Source organism: Coenobita brevimanus, chromosome 34, assembly GCF_032717465.1.
Source record: "Coenobita brevimanus isolate Jiangsu-jjx chromosome 34, ASM3271746v2, whole genome shotgun sequence".
Taxonomy (NCBI): Eukaryota; Metazoa; Arthropoda; class Malacostraca; order Decapoda; family Coenobitidae; genus Coenobita; species Coenobita brevimanus.
In genome coordinates this window covers 23,232,234-23,250,508 of record NC_136987.1, presented here as the reverse complement: position 1 = coordinate 23,250,508, position 18,275 = coordinate 23,232,234, and positions in this window count along the sequence as shown.

Genomic DNA, 18,275 nt, shown 5'->3' with positions numbered 1-18,275 from the left:
TTCTCACAAGATTTAGGCGGAAGGTTCGTTTGTGGTTATCAGACTTCATAGGTGGTAGGTGGGCGCGCCCATCATCCACTCACTTGATGCAGTGCTGCCTACTTTTCCCTTCATGTCTATCATTCCTTTTCTTCGTCTGTTCTCTCTTCTTATTTCTCTCTTTCTTTCTGTCAATATTTATTACTCTTCTGTCCACTTACGGTGACATGCGAAATAGTTTCTTATATATCAGGAAACCATTTCAACGCTGGGTGGTATCCATACAGCCAATACAATGGGATGGCTTGGGGCCTACTTTAGTGCCCCTGTAAACATGGAATGAGCGACGCAAATGGGCATCCGCCGAGAAACCCAAATTCCATACCGATCTTCGAGCCTAGTTGTGGCGAGGCGTTGTCAGCTACATGGGAAAATGGTTTCACTGCACAGGGTGGCCCGACAGGGGCGGTTGTTTGCCTACGGTTGAAGGGCTGCTTGATCAGACAGACTGGTCTGGCGCAATAATAAAAAAAAAATTAAACCACACCCACATACACACATACTTTAAACTTAGTCACCACTTCCTTGTTCACCTTTTTAAATCATGAGTTACTCTGCTTTCTTTACCCCTTATATAGTTTACAACTTTAACTTGTCAGTTCTGAAAATCTCTTTGTCAGTTTGTTCTTCCCTTCTGACTGGGACCTCCAGTTTCTTAATCGTAATGTTTACAGACATATCGAAATAAAGGTACTCTGATTTTCTTTTGTTTTTCTTATTTGCAAATAAGAAGTTTAGCAAGATGCCCAAACTTTTCTTCTTCTATATTCTTCATAAAATGTTAACGATACAGAGGAGAAGTAAGGACAACTGAGGAATATATTTTTAGATGCGGTAACATCTCTAAGCGCAGCCCAGTTATTTAGTCACACCCAAAGGTTTTTCACATTTAAGGTGGTTCACTCTAGCAAAGCCGTTTATACACACAAGGTTCTTCCCTCTAACGAAGCACCATACACTGCTTCATAATAACCCTAAACATTTCACAAGCTTGGTGCTTCACTTGTGAAGTCCTACGCGGTGCTTCACTCTAGGGAAGACCCATATGCTTCCGCAGCTGTCAACTGCTTCTGTACTTGTTTTATGGAAATGACATAATAGATGAATCTGAGAAAGGTGTACAACAGAGTCAGAGGATAAAAATGAAAATCAAGGAGTGATGAGGGAATCGGTAGTTGGGAGAGCATGACTGTATTCTGTTACCAGAACTAACGTGTTGTAATAAGACTCTGGCAATGGTTTAATGGGCACATGTAAAGCCATATATATATATATATATATATATATATATATATATATATATATATATATATATACAGTATATATATATATATTGTCACGGGGTTTTTATGAAAATGCAATATTAAAGTATATTATTCAATAATACTGAGAACAGGACAATGAATTGTCTTGTGAAAATCAAGCAATGATTACTTTATGCCGGCTTACTTCGCCGATTCTCTAAGGACGAGAATTTATAAACTTTCTCAACAGTACACAGCAGAGACTAATTACTCACAAATGCTGTTTATTAGTACTGTTGGCCTCTGGAGAAAGTGACTCCACCCCTGACAATCAATAATGCTATTAATGATAAACAATTTCTTGCTGGTGCAATTAACTCCTAGATGGCACAACGGATTTGAGTTAATAAAAAAGACTGCCCTAAGTACCAGTTATGAATAATACAAAGCGTTTATGCAAGCTAGGGGCTGCAACTAGAATAAGCTTAATATGGAAAATAAAACACAAGTTTACATTACATTAAGCTCAAGAAAAAAGAACTGTAAATTTATTGACTACAATGAAATATATATACATTACATGTTTCAAAATGAATTCAAAATAAGGAGATCGCACTCATTCGCTCACTCAAAAGCTAACTCTTAAGCCTAGGAAAAAATGAAAAGAAATACTGGTCAGAAAAGTGGACCAAGCAGATGACTGGGCGTCGTTGCTGAGGAAGGACGCTGCACATTCTGAGTCTCTTGCTAATCACGCTAGATGAGAATTCAACGGCGGCGGCAGGAACTAGGCGTCGTTGCTGAGGAAGGACACTGCCACACACACTACCTACTTCCATGGTGCTCAAATCTTGACTGATTCAAATTGTGGGAGATAGGCGAGTGTCATGGCTGCACTTGCTAACGGCCAATGAGTGTGAGCGATACACACCTGCAATTCACTCAGCGAAGGTGCTAACAACGCCCACAAGGATGATCACTTATGAAACAGTGAAAAATGTCCTGAAAAACACTCCTGATCGGGTGAATACGTGGCGGTTAAACTGAGTGATAAATACTGGGATTCCACTAGAATTCGCGGTTTCCCACCAAAGTTAATGTCACGAGTTTATTCATATGTAGGATGTGCCGACTCATGACATTAAACCCCATCAAAAATGATTTTTTTTTTTTCTCAGGAAAAAATTTCAATATACATACATACAAAATCCTAACTCAGTCACACAAGATTCACACTGGTGTGTGTGTGCTATCCTGCTACAGGAGAAAGTCACAGTCACCAGTGAGCGTAAAAACCTCGTATTTACGTTAATAGAAGCAAGCTTGGGGGAAAAACTCTGTGACGACAGTGAAAAATCCTGTACTCAGGTCAAACTGAGCGAAAAGTTCACTATATTTACATTAACAACTAATTGTTATGTAGCGTGATGTATGTAATACACAGTGTAGGTGTGACAGTTGTGGTGTAACTGTACCTACGTGTAAAATTACATAATGCAAATCAATAATAAATGATGATGACGAGGCAGAAGAGAAGGGGCTGCAGTATGCGACAGGGACGACCAGCTGATCTGCACGGCAATGCTGCACCCGCCAGCTGCACCTGCAAAAGCAATCAAAAGTGTCATTATTATTGTATGATAATGGCATCTTGAGTAAATCAACAGCGACAACGTCCCATGGTTGATGTGGTACAGGGTAATTACCCATCGCAGGTGTAATTGGGTATCCTTTGTGTTTTGCACATGATTCGCTTTTGTCTATATGATTGTTTATATCTTTTCGTAATGAAGACCAGTAATATACCAGCTGGGCTTGGTTGAATGTCTTATCCTTTCCAGGATGTCCTGCATGTGGGCTGTCGTGTATCAATCGTAATACTTGGGGTATCATGTCATTAGGTACTACCAACTGGTTAGTATTGCTTTGGCGTTTTGGTTGTTTAGAGTTAATTTTGAATAATGTATAATTGACCATTGTGAATTGTTCAACTGGGTTAGTATTGCTTTGGCGTTTTGGTTGTTTAGAGTTAATTTTGAATAATGTATAATTGACCATTGTGAATTGTTCAACTGGGCCATGCAGTTTGGGTAATTGTATTTCATCTCCACTTTCTAACTTGTATATAACTTTAGACCATATTGGGTCAAGTCTTTGTGCCTTTGTGATATCCTCGTGGTTTGGAATATTTCCTTTGAGATCTAACGCCGCGACCTGAATTGTGTTCGGGTTCCTAGATAATGCGTCAGCTACTATGTTCATTTTACCTTGTATATAATGAATTTGTACATTGTAGTAGGATTGTGGTAATACATAATTGTAACATTTTATGAATTGTTACAAAATATTGTGGTAATGCATAATTGTGTTGGCCTTATAATTGTAGTTACATTTTGTTAATGCAACTGTTACATAAGTGTCTTGGCCTTATAATTGTAGTTAAAGTTACATAAAAGTTACATCTTGTTAATGCAACTGTTACATAATTGGCAAAGTGTAACATAATGCAATCGTTTGTCGTTACATAATTGTTTCATATCGTTTGTAGTTACATAATTGTAGTCAAAGTTACATAAAAGTTACATCTTGTTAATGCAACTGTTACATAAATGGTACATATTGTTTGTAGTTACATAATTGTAGCAAGTGTAACATAATGCAATCGTTTGTCGTTACATAATTGTTACATATCGTTTGTAGTTACATAATTGTAGCAAGTGTAACATAATGCAATCGTTTGTCGTTACATAATTATAATATGGAGTTACATAATTGTTACATATTGTTTGTAGTTACATAATTGTAGCAAGTGTAACATAATGCAATCGTTTGTCGTTACATAATTGTTATAATTGCAGTCCTGACACTCCCTCTCTGTCTAGCAATCAGTACTTATGTTACAAAAAGTACACTATTTACATTATTAACCAGGAAACGTAGTAAAGGCTTTTCTGCAGGACATCAAACGCTGACCCAGTTTTCTGGTTAAACCCTAAACTTAATTAGCGAAAAGACTGAGTGTTTCTGCAGGACATCAAACGCTGACCCAGTTTTCTGGTTAAACCCTAAACTTAATTAGCGAAAAGACTGAGTGTTTCTGCAGGACATCAAACGCTGCAATTCGCTAAATTAACCAGGGAAAGTGGTCAAGAGCGAAAAGACTGGGCGTTTCTGCAGGACATCAAACGCTGAAATTCGCTAGGGACCCAGTTTACTGGTTAAACTAACTCTACTCTTACGATTAATGACAGGAAGCTGAGAATCCCTACGCAATCTCGGGCAGGTCACATTCTAACACCCACCGTGGGTGTGAACACTCATGTGGATAATGTGCATTCTCCAGGAATCCTCTGAGAGGCCCACATCTCAAGACGTTCCACAAGGTAATTCATACACAGCCTCGGACTGTCTGCGGGGTTCTCAAACTTCCCCTTTAACTTACGGTACATATGTATGTACAGGCCCTGGATGTGTGTCCTGTGTGGCCAATGGGCAAGACGTCAGGTCTGCACCCACTTCACCACAGCCCTGTCTCTCAGCTGACTCAAAGATTACGGGTGTGGTTTCAAATGGCGCAGGAAGGACATGTCCCTGATTAGTGATACATGGACACACATTGCAGGAACGCACAAAATTATCTATCTCTCGTCCCATCCCAGGCCAGAAAAAGTCAGCACGGATACGGCCCTGAGTCTTCCTTTTGCCCATTTGACATCCTGAAGCTGAACAATGACCCCAATCTAACACTGCTTGGCGGTACTTAGCAGGAACGACAAACTGCAGTCGAACCTTGCCCTGGGGTGTTCGTGACTAATGGAACAGGCATCCTTGTTTGCAAAGGAACTTGGCTTGACCTCCCCGTGAATACTTTATCACTCTACCCTTTTGTGTCTTTCGCACGGCAGCAAGTGTCGAGTCAGAATGTTGTTCTTGAACAACAACTTGGCTACACATCAGATCTTGCTGCAATTCAGTGGTCACCGGGGTGACACAGTCTGGAGCCTCAGCCATGGCTCGTGTTACTGTAGCCGAAGTCTGAGTAGCGTCATCTTCGGTGCAACTATGCTTGGCACCTGGAATATTGCCTATGATAGGGTCAAATAAAGGTTCTGGCATGACAACTGCGACTGTCGTACCAGTGTAAAATGGAGACGCCACCTGGATACGTGCCTCAGAGAACAATCTCACTGATCCATCAATAAGGTTAGCATGGATCTGTCGACCTGTATACTCCTCAGGGCGAACTAGACTCTGCCTGACAGAGCAACCTGAGGACCCATTGTCTCAGGACCTTCACAGGAATGGCTCCCACAAACCCTGGCTGAACAAGGAAGGCACTGTCACCTGTGGGAGGGCCTGTGGAGGAAGCAGCCAGCCACTCATGAGGCTGCTGATTAAATGATGTGGCAAACATGGTGCCCTGAGAATTTGATACCTGAGGGGTTGTACTCACTGCCTGGGGAGATGGAGCATTGGCCATCTATGGAGGGGGGCTCGCTGTCGCTGTGGGACTAGTGAACTGTGGGGTAGTACCAGTACTGGTAGTGATGTGAGCACCGTGCTGCTGCTGAGGAATGACGGCTGCGTTCACCTTCTGCCTCCTATTCACTGTAGCTGGTGCTGAAAAGGACAGTCCCGACGGTCGGTTGCATGGCTGATACTGCTGGTGGTTAGGGTACCTGTTGTACCTCTTCCACTCAGGCTTCTGAGTGTTTTGCCCCTGGTCCTTCCTTTGCGGTTTTGGACCCTGGCCATTATTCTGGGAATGGCCTTGTTGCTGAGGTTCAGTCTGAGATGGTTTCCCAGATTTATCAGGTTTCCTGTTCCAGGTATGCTGCTTGCGAGTTTGATACCCGTATGCAGTGAAAAATGCATCAGCCTTCTTCACCATTTGGCTGGCATCTATTACCTGGCAGATCTTAAGCTGAGCCATAAGTTCAGTAGGCCATGACTTTTCTAGCTGCATGTGCAGCATAAGGTCAATTATCCCCTCACGCGTGGAAGAAGTTTCATCTTTCTCCATCCACTCATCTAAGTAAGCAGTAAGCCAGTCAAGGAACTGAACGGCAGTCTCTTTTTCCTGTAAACGTGCCCTCATGAACTGACTCTTGGCGTCGTCAACTGTGAGACCGTACTCTTTGACGAGTGCGGCCTTCATCATCTCATATGTGAGATTGTCTCCACGAATTCTGTGGAGAATATCGAGGGCAGGGCCCTCAAACAGGCTGAGAAACTGAAGCTGCTTAGCTGCATCATCGAGCTGATAAAGTTGAGCCATGTCTTCAAAACGAGCTGTGTATGGCTCAATTTGCTCGCCTTCCTTGTATGGGGGAAGCTTGATGTGTGGGGTCGCCATAATATGTGCAGGGATAGCGCTCGTGGAGCTTGGGCCAGCTGCACCAGATGTGTATGAAGCCAAGGAATCTTGCTTGAGCTTCAACATTTTAAGTTCATGTTTTTTGTGTGCTACTCGCTCGGCACGTTCGTGTTCTCGTTCTCTCTCTCGTTCCTCACGCTGTTCTAGCTCATGATCTAACTCGAGTTTGCGTTGTTTTTGCTCTTGTTCGCGCTGTTCTCGATCGTATTCGCGCTCCTTTTCACGTTCCTCATGCTGAATTCGATGCTCTTCATGAGCATCATTCTCGCGTTGCTGCTCGAAATTTAACTGAGAGAGGACAAAGTCCTTTATTTTCTCTGGATCAGTAAGCCCCATATCTTTAGCTTCCTGTACATAGACGCTGGTAGACATGATGCTAACTCAATCTAAGCAAACTAGCGACTCAGTACTGACTGCAATTTTTTCAGAGAAAGATGCCAATAATCAAGAATAAAGAATATAGGCACAGGTTAGTGGTGACCAGTTTTATCTAATTAAACTGGTAAAGAAAGAAAATTAAACAACCAACTGACTGTGAAAAGTATTACGTAAATTAATAGAACTGAATCAATAATCACCAGTAAGTTAGTGCCTATAGACTTTAATGATAAATACTTAAGTATGAGCAAGTGAGTATTATCTCGTGAATAGCGTTAGAGCTAGGAGTTAATATCCTAGAATGAGGTCGCCAAATGTCACAGGGTTTTTGTGAATAAGCAGTATTAAAGAATATTATTCAATAATACTGAGAACAGGACAATGAATTGTTTTGTGAAAATCAAGCAATGATTACTTTATGGCGGCTTACTTTGCCGATTCTCTAAGGACGAGAATTTATAAACTTTCTCAACAGTACACAGCAGAGACTAATTACTCACAAATGCTGTTTATTAGTACTGTTGGCCTCTGGAGAAAGTGACTCCACCCCTGACAATCAATAATGCTATTAATGATAAACAATTTCTTGCTGGTGCAATTAACTCCTAGATGGCACAACGGATTTGAGTTAATAAAAAAGACTGGGCTAAGTACCAGTTATGAATAATACAAAGCGTTTATGCAAGCTAGGAGCTGCAACTAGAATAAGCTTAATATGGAAAATAAAACACGAGTTTACATTACATTAAGCTCAAGAGAAAAGAACTGTAAATTTATTGACTACAATGAAATATATTTACATTACATGTTTCAAAATGAATTCAAAATAAGGAGATCACACTCACTCACTCACTCAAAAGCTAACTCTTAAACCTAGGAAAAAATGAAAAGAAATACTGGTCAGTAAAGTGGACCAAGCGGATGACTGGGTGTCGTTGCTGAGGAAGGACGCTGCACACGCTGAGTCTATTGTCAATCACACTAGGTGGGAATTTAACAGCGGCGGCGGGCACTAGTCGTCGTTGCTGAGGAAGGACGCTGCCACACACACCACCTGCTTTCACGGTGCTCAAATCTTGACTGATTCAAATTGTGGGAGAGAGGCGAGTGTCATGGCCGCACTTGCTAACGGCCAACGAGTGTGAGCGATACACACCTGCAATTCACTCAGCGAAGGTGCTAACATCACGCACAAGGACGATCACTTATGAAACAGTGAAAAATGTCCTGAAAAATACTCCCAGTTGGGTGAATACATGGCGATAAACTGAGTGATAAATACTGGGATTCCACTAGAATTCGCGGTTTCCCACCAAAGTTAATGTCACGAGTTTATTCAAATATAGGACGCGCCGACTCGTGACATATATATATATATATATATATATATATATATATATATATATATATATATATATATATATATATATATATATATATATATATATATATATATTTGTGTGTGTGTGTGTGTGTGTGTGTGTGTGTGTGTGTGTGTGTGTGTGTGTGTGTGTGTGTGTATGTATGTGTGTGTGGTAAGTGGGGGTGCCCATCATCCACCCACTTAGTGTAGTGGCACTCTGTTTTTAGGGTAGCTCTACAATGAGTGGCATGCCAAATGATTTCCTGTAAACCAGGAAAACATTTACGATGCTGGGCGGTAACCTTGTAACCAACCAACACGTGTTCCCTACGTGACTAAGTGGGTTGGCGGAGGGTTAGTGCCCCTCTCCGGAAAACAAGCAACTACAAATACTGACAAGAAGAACCGGACCAGGACTGACCAAAAGGTGACGATTAGGACCAAACAAAGGATATGGTATGGATAGCTACTTGGAATATAAGGGATACAAATGGTGAGATGAAAGAAAGAGAGATTGTCCAGGTGCTTGAGGGTGTGAAAGTGGATGTGTGTGGATTAGCTAAAACTAAATGGGGAGGTGAGAGTAGGAGAGAATGGGAGTATGGATGGGGTATATGCTTGGGAGTAGGTGAGAATGAGAGCGCAAGAGAGGGAGTGTGTATTGTTGTGAGTAACATGGAAGGAGAATATTAGAGAGCATGGAGCAGTTGGCTGAAGGACTGTGTGGGTAAGATTGAAAGTTGGACTACAAATGTGGGCGATTGTGTGCGTGTATGCCCCAATGCAAGATCGTGCAAGCAGAGTGAGAGAAGAGTTCTGGAAAATGTGGAAGCATACATGGAAAAGTTTGAATGGAATGAGAGAGTGTTTTTGATTGGAGATATGAATAGAAAAGTAGGGAAAGTGAAGGTGGATTGATTAGCTGGTGAGTGGGGTGTGCCTGCAGAGATAGATGAGAATGGCAGTGCTTTAATGGACATTTGCGCCAGGAGGAGGTTGACGATAGCCAATACCGTCTTCAGGCACAAGATGATCCATAGGTATACGTTGTGAGTGATGAGAAGGGTGGGTGGTGAACTGAATGAACTGAAGACAATGATTGATTATGTGTATGTGGATGATAGGACGTGAGGGAGTGTTATGGATTCAAGAGTTTATAGAGGCTAGGGGAGTGGACTTTCTGACCACCATTTGGTGGTGGTAAGAATCAAGGTCCAAAGGAAATGGAGAAATAGAAGAAACGAAGTACAGGAGGAAGTTGTTCGTGCAAGGAGAGAGGAGGCGTTGCAAGAGGATGGAAAATAAAAAACAGAATATAAGAGGGAAGTGGAAGAGCGATTGGGTAAATATCGATTGGAGCAGATGGGGGACGTGAAAGGTGTGTACAAGATATTCACAGACGATATCTGTGCAGCATGTGAGGTGGTGTGTGGGGTGAAGAGAAGATGGCAGGGGGTGCAAGGAACAGCATGGTGGAATGAAGATGTGAGACAGGCTGTGGCACAAAAGTAGAAAGCATATGGCGACTGGATAAGAAACAGGGGGATGGAAGAAGTTGAAAGATGGAAGAGAGAATTATATGCTGAGATGAAGAGAGAGGTGAAAAGATAAGAAAGAGAGTGTAAGAAGAGAGTGAATGAGGAATTTGGAAGGAATTTGAGTGTAAAGTGGAGGGAACTTAAGAAAATGTTCTGGAAAGAGGTAAAGAGAGTTAGACAGGGTGCCAAAGAAGTTAGTTGGAGAGTGAAAGACAAAAATGGTAGATTACTAGTAGAGAAGGGAGAAAAAGTGAGCAAATGCAGAGAACACTTTAAAGAATTGCTGAACATAGAGAATGAAAGTAATGCGAGTGTAAGTGGCTGGGGAATGGCTGGGAGATGGAGGGATGTTAAAAGAAAGGAAGAAATAGTACGATGGAAGTAGTGGAACAAATGACGAAAGTTAAAATGGGGAAAGCCTCGGGATTTGATGGAGTGTGTAGTGAAATGCTGAAGTATGGAAGAGAGACAATATGTGGAGATTGGTCTGGAAGGAAGGTAGAGTCGCGGATGATTGGAAGTCAAGTATAATTATTCCCCTGTACAAAGGAAAAGAGGAAAAAGAAGTATGTGGTAATCATATGGGCATTTGTCTTCTTAGTGTAATATGAAAAGTGTATGATAGGATACTTATTGACCGAGTTAGGAAAATAACAGAGGAATTAGTTGGAGAAGAACAGGAAGGTTTTATGAAGGGAAGAGGTTGTATAGATCAGATATTCATTCTTAGATCTTTAGTGGCAAAATTTCTCGTGAAGGGAAAGAAATTGCATGCGGTCTTCATGGATTTGGAGAAAGCATATGATAGGGTGGATTAAAAATGATTGTGGAATGTATTAAGAATACATGGAGTAGATGGGAAGTTGTTGAATGCCGTGAAGATTATGCATGAGGGTGCTAAGGTTGCAGTGCGTGTGGCTAGTGAACTGAATGAACTCTCCTGTTCTACAGTTGGACTGAAACAATGATATGTCATGTTCACAAGGTTGTTCAATCTGTATATGGATGAGGTTATAAAAGATATACAAGGTAATATTGTTTGCAGATGATACTGTGTAAAGTGAAGATGAAGGGGAGCTTCAAGGCTTGGTGGATGAATTTGGAAGAGTGTGTAAGAAACGGATTCTAGAGGTGAACGTAGGGAAGAGTAAAGTTATGGTCTTCCAGAGAAGTGAAGTCAGTGAATGTACAGTGAGGTTGAAAGAGCAAGAAATGGATAATGTGAGTGCGTTCAAGTACTTGAGTTGTGTAATGAACAAGGATGGAAGTTTAGAGGGTGAAGTGCTTGAAAGGATACAGCAAGGAAGAAAGATTGCTGGTTCTTTGAAAGCAGTGCTAAAAAACAGGGAAGTGAGCATGAAGTGAAAAGTTACTACATGACAGTGTTGTGATACCAACTCTAACGTATGGAAGTGAAACTTGGACCCTGTTGGAGGGACAGAAGTCAAGAGTCAGAGCAGTAGAAATGAGCTATTTGAGAGGAGCATGTGGAGTCACATGGAGAGACAGACTGACAAATGAAGTGAATTAGCGTTGTGGTGTGGATGTGGATGTGATAGGAAACGTTAGGAGAAACACTGAGGTGGTTTGGCCATGTGGATAGGATGGAAAATGAGAGACTGATGAGGAGAGTGTATGTAAGTGAGGTGGAGGGGGGAAGAGGGAGGGGGAGGCCAAGAATGAGATGAAGGGATGAAGTGGAGAGGTAAATGGGAGAGGGGGGTGTGAACTGGGATCAGGGCAGTGAAATGGCGTTGGACAGGGCGACATGGAGGCGATTTGTTTGTGGCCACCCTCTATGGGACTAAGGTGTCTTGTAATATATATATATATATATATATATATATATATATATATATATATATATATATATATATATATATATATATATATATATATATGTATATATATATATATATATATATATATATATATATAAATATATATATATATATATATATATATATATATATATATATATATATATATATATATATATATAGGCTGCTTCCCCCAAGGAAAGGGAGGTAGCCGAGACAGGACGACACACTCCCCATTTACTCATCCATTCAAACACATTCATTCGCATCTTAGCCCCAAAGGGGAGAAGGGACAGATCCTCACCGCATCACACCGCACAAGGGTCAGCTGCGCAGTGCAATCAGTGACATCCGCAGCAGGGCCCGACAGCAGAGCTGGTTTACCCTTGCCACATCATAATAGAGCCTCACTTTTTGTTTTTTTTGTTTCTTTGTCCGTTAATCACCCTCAAACCAAGGGCCCGAGACCCCCAGACCCATATATATTCTGAATCAGGGTGACCCAAGCATGGTTTTAGGTGGACCAAAATTCAGATCTGGGTCACTTGAGGTCACCGGTAGAGAGTTTGCCTTTTTGGCCCGACCAACGCCGGGTACCCCTGCAGTCCAATTTTTGGAAGGGAGACTCGCCTAACCTCCAGTTCGGACATGGGTTATGTGAGGTTGACCTCCGAGGTCATTTGAGGTTGTTCTGGTGTCAATATTGTTTCCCATAACTATTTGTAGTTTCACACTATTGTTGCATATTACATATAAAGTTGCTTATTCATAATTAACAATGTGCAACGTAGTATCAATGATAAACAAACAAACGCCATATCACTGTAAAGTGTGGGTTGGGATAGGATGCACAATCAGATATCTTCTTTTAATCAAAACCTAGAGTAAAGGGAAGGCAATAGAGAAATATGCACTGTATATATGTTTAAGTATTGGGGGAAATATTTGCCTTCTTGGTATACCTTAATGTAATCAATACTATTTTACTGAGGTGTATAATGTACATGGTATAGTTATGATGCTTCTTTTCATGTATAAATCCCAGTTGTCTGTGGAGGTTTAGCACCTCTGATTTAGCTGACTCGGAGCCACACCCAGAGGGGATGGCGGCCGGCTAGGGCAGAAAGCACGTATCATTTGAACGAGAGGGACGTATAATTCTGAGCTGTCTCTGTGTCGCAGTTGTATCTTTCTGTGGCCAATAAAGAGAGATTTAAGCTGCTCAGTTTCAGTTCACCTGCACACGCTACCTTCTAAGTTGCTTCAGTAGGATTCTACACCGATTTCCCACCATCTCCAGTGAGTGAGAAGACGTTTTGGTGGAGTGTGTCAGCCGGAAGTGACTTCGACCAGGCGCAACGTTAACCTTGTTTGGAACTGTGAGGTCACGACTCAGCTGATATATACATTGGAGATCAGTTGTGTGGTTCCAAGCTCATATATTAGTGACTAGTTGTAACAGCAGGCAGGAATCCCGCCACTGCAACATATTTTTGGTTGCAGTGGCGGGATTCCTGCCTGCTGTTACAAGGTCACTGGTTGGAGGTCATTTGAGTTCACCGGTAACAGTAAACAAGTGTGCACAAATACTGTGCATTAGTCTGCGAGAGCTGAACTAAAAAGTTCTTGCACCTCTTATAATCCCTCATCAAAAGTATTAGAGGTACATGTTCTTTCTGGAGTGGAAAGGAGAACTGAACTAGAACAAACAGGATTAGAACGTTCGTCTTTTTTGGTGCTAGTATACACATACATACATACAGAGAGAGAGAGAGAGAGAGAGAGAGAGAGAGAGAGAGAGAGAGAGAGAGAGAGATCATCTACACACAGTGAATCAACTAACTGAGAGAACTACAGAATATAATAAACCACTGTGCTTAAGTTTTGTTGATTACGAAAAGGCTGTCGACTCAGTGGAGGACATAGCAATTATAAATTCATTGCGAGAACAAGGAGTGGATGAGAACATTGTAAAACTGCTCGAATGCATATATAAAGAGGGAACTGCTACAGTTAAATTGCATAAGGACTCAGAGAAAATTAAGATTGAGAAGGGCGTGCGTCAGGGTGATACAGTTTCATCAGTGCTATTTACAGTATGCCTAGAAAGTATTTTCAGAAGGCTGGATTGGGAAAACAAAGGAGTGAACATTGATGGAGAGAAGCTACCATTGAAGATTTGCAGTTGACATTGTCCTAATCTCATGCAAGAAATGTTAAATGACCTGAACAGAGAAATTCAGAAAGTAGGGCTAAAGATGAAGAGACTAAAACTAAAGTAATTTTTAATCCATAAACACCAAAGAACGACATCAGAATAAATGAAGAAATTCTTGAAGAAGTCGAGGAGTACAATTACCTGGGACAAATACTAAAATTGACGAAAGATAATGATAGCGAAATAAAAAGACGCATTACAATTGGATGGAAAGCTTTCGGTAAACATAGAGACATTATGAAAAGTAGCTTGTCAGTTTGTATGAAACGAAAAATATATAACGAATGTATAATTCTAGCTATGGCGTATGGTTGTGAGACTTGGAAACTGACAAAATCGATGGAAAATAAATTAATTCGTTCTCTGAGAGCAATGGAAAGGTCAATGCTGAGAATATCTTTAAGAGACAGGAAAAGCTCAACTTGGGTGAGAGAGGAGACTAAAGTCAAAGATATTATAGAAGTTATAAAAGAACAGAAATGCAGGTGAGCAGGCCATGTAGCAAGATTAAAGGATTATCGATTGGGCAAGAGGGTGACTGACTGGACACCAAGAGATTGTAAGCGTAGGAGAAAAAGGTCAGACAAGAGGTGGAGGGATGAGATAGAGAAAATTGCAGGGAAAACGTGGCAAAGATTGGCTCAGTCAAGGATTTCGTGGAGAAGGTTGGGGGAGGCCTTTGTTCAGCAATGGACTTGTAATGGCTGATGATGATGATGATGATGATGATGATGATGATAATGAGTTTATATATATATATATATATATATATATATATATATATATATATATATATATATATATATATATATATATATATATATATATATATATATATATATATATTCCTGCTGCCTATGATCTCCAGTCTTTCAAACGCAGTGTGTCCAGGCATCTCAAAATGATCGGATCTTGAATTTGGCTCTCTTTTGTATTTTGTTTTTCTCTTGGAGGGAACTGTTACTGCGGGCCATGGCCTTTGGTTCCTTCTTCCTCGCATAAATATATATATATATATATATATATATATATATATATATATATATATATATATATATATATATATATATATATATATATATATGAATGTATGTGTGTGTGTGTGTGTGTGTTTCCCAACATCTCTCAGTAAGTTGTGGACGAGTTTTCACAAAACCTTCTGGAAATAGCAACTATGTGGATGTACAGAAGGTTATTGCTTTTTCTGAGGATTTGATGAAAGACGACCGAATGCCAGCCGCCTTATATTTATACCTTCGCCAAGGAGGCTATGTTTTACACCCAGTTTCGTTTGTTTGTTAACAGGATTACTCAAAACGTTTTGAGTGGATTTCGATGAAATTTTGTGGAAAGGTTGTCCATGGGCCAAGGAAGAAATTAATAAATTTGGTGGCGGATCCGGATCCGGATCAGGAGTATCCCGCTCAATATCTCCAAAAGTTCTTGATTCATTTTAAAGAAATTTTGTGGATAGGTGGGTAATGGACCAAGAAAAAATTTATTAAATTTTTGGTTGGATCCGGATTCGGATCCCATATCAACGGATCCGGATCCGTATCCTTTTTAATGGCAATAGCATTGGCGGAGGTAGGCACTTTCTGTGTGCTTTTTAGCTTAATATGGATTGGCTTTTAAACGCTGTGTCTGAATTCCGTAGAGTTTTGCGATTTTTCTACTTATTTGATTTGTGCACCTTATCCAACAACAAATTTTGGCGGGCGATTATTATACGGCCCTAAATGCTTTTGTTTCACTTACAATGCTGCATTTACTTTACCTTGGCCTAAAGTTTCCGTCATCTGTACAGCGGTTACCCATCTCGTTATTTACACCCAGTGTGGCTCAGCTTGGAAGACCTATTGTGTGTTTCTGGGGATGGTATTAGATAGTCAAAGCAAGATTAAGTATTCACTGTACTCCCGTCACTTCCGTTGGGCTCAGAATTGTCATATATCTACTTGAGGTTCGGGGTATTCCCTGCGGCTGGACGAATATACCCGTTCAGGGGAAAAGAATGACCTACGTACTAACAGATCATATTACCAGCGGTAACTACTTCAGTGCGATGACGTCTTCTTATAGCTTGTTTTTTGCTGCATCCGAATGATTGTGTGCAGTATTACATTGTCTGATTAAAGAGACTGACCCTTGGCGCAGTTTTAACAAGATCCCTGTAGCAAAAGGTTTAGAAACTTACTCTGTTAACTCTATTAACCTTTACACATCGCAAGTCCCTTAACTCGTTCAGTGCGATGACGAATTGGTTTCGTATATTCTTATTTCCAGGCGACTATATTCAGCTTAGGGAAGGCATGGAACTGGTTGGGTTAGATATTGCGTTAATTATCCATTACACTATTACAGGCCCTTGTCATTTCGAAAAAAATTCTCTGGTGCTAGGTGAAAAAAAGCAAAATAAGGTTAATATAATATAGTTATAGTGATAATTAAAGAAAGAAGACCTAAACAATATGAAGGGATTAATCACCGATTAACGGATTGGTACAGTCCATTACTATGTCACCGTAGACTGTGATCTCATTTTGCAAACATGACATCTGCCTGAGTTACATGATGCAAGGTAAGTGGGCTGCGGGCAGTCCCTTCTGTCGTTAGAGAGAAAAGTTGTCTTGTGGTTTGAATATACATTATACACAAACAGACTTTGCAGCCTCCTCTTTCTTTTATGCAATGGGTAAAACCCAATGGTTGGTGTTTGGAATATACAGTGAAGAGTGAGAATCTGACCATCAAGGTGTATGGGAGTGAGGGGAGCGGAGAAAGGGAAATATGAAAACCGAGGAAAGGGTGGAAGGATGGGGTGGAAAGGTACGCGAATGAGGGTGGTAAGAGATGGAGGAGGGCAACTTAATGGAGGAGGGCAACCTGATGACGAGGTACACAGCCACGAGGAGTCATTTTGCTTGCGGCTACGTCATCTGGAACTAAGACCTCTTGGTATAGTTAGATGAACAGATTATGCATTCCAAACATTAATGTAATTTTTTGCTACCCCAAAATATCTTCCCCAGACGATGAAGGCACCAATATCACATCTCTACTTTGACACTTCAAAGTAAAAGTGCTTATTTGTCAGATCTGAGTATAAAATGTAGTCCTTAGTTTAACATACTGTATGCATATAAGCTGGGTTTCAAACATGAAAAGGCGCTATGCTATCACAGTAAGTTTATGATTACTCTTAGGTACTGGGGAGAAGGTAAAACTCAAGAATATGGCGAACGTTAGGACTGAAGCGCCAGTCGAGCAGGGCAGTACTCCCAAGGTGGATGGAAAGCTGAAGACAGGGAGAGCTGGAGCTCCCGTTTCATCACCTCTCGGGACTAGTTCCTGACCATCTCCCTTCGCTGAATTTTTTCAGTGTTTCAGTAACACAGAGAGTAGGCCAGCAATCTCTCCTATACAAGTTTCTGTCAACAACAAACTACATGTACACAACACACTACAGTTCCTTTTTAAATTTTAGAAAAGAATGGCTACTAATAACTTAGTTTCGGAGTTCCCTGGGGGGAGGGGGGCATAAATGCCCCCACCATCTGCCCCTCTCCCGGTGACGATTCAACGAGCTGCCTGGAATCACTGTCTGACTCACTTCTTCTTTATTTCTGCAACATTCGTGGCCTTTCCTCTAACTTTCTGTTGAGCACCATCTTTTCTCCTCTAAACATCATCTTCTCTTCTTAACTGAGACTCAGCTGTCTGAGGCAACTGATAGCAAATACTTTTCTGTATCCTACTTTCTCTATACTCATTTCAAAGCCAAAATGGTTGTTGTGTATATGTATGCAACGACTTATCTTGCTTCCGTGTTCCTGAACTTGATTCTTCTAAATTCTCTACTCTCTGGATTCGGCTTTCCTGTCGTTCTCTGACTAAATATATCTGTGCTTTTTACTTAACCCCTAATTCTCCTGACTATGAAAAATTCCCCGACTATCTTTCTTCTACGATGGAACACATCCTATAAATTTCTTTCTCTGAAATCTCCATTCTAAGAGATTTCAATGTTCACCACCACCTTTTGGCTCTTCTATCCTCTCACTGATCCACCTGGTGAACAAGCCTACATCTTTTCCATCCTTAATGATCTAGAGCAGCTTGTACAACACCCTAACCGTATCCCTTAACACCTTGGAGAGAGTTCTAACATACTTGACTTCTTCCTTACAACTAATCCTTCTGCTTACACTGTTAATCTTTCCTGTCTGTTGGGCTCCTCCGATCACAACCTTATTACTTTAACCTGTCCTATCGCTCCAGTACGGCCTGTGGACCCT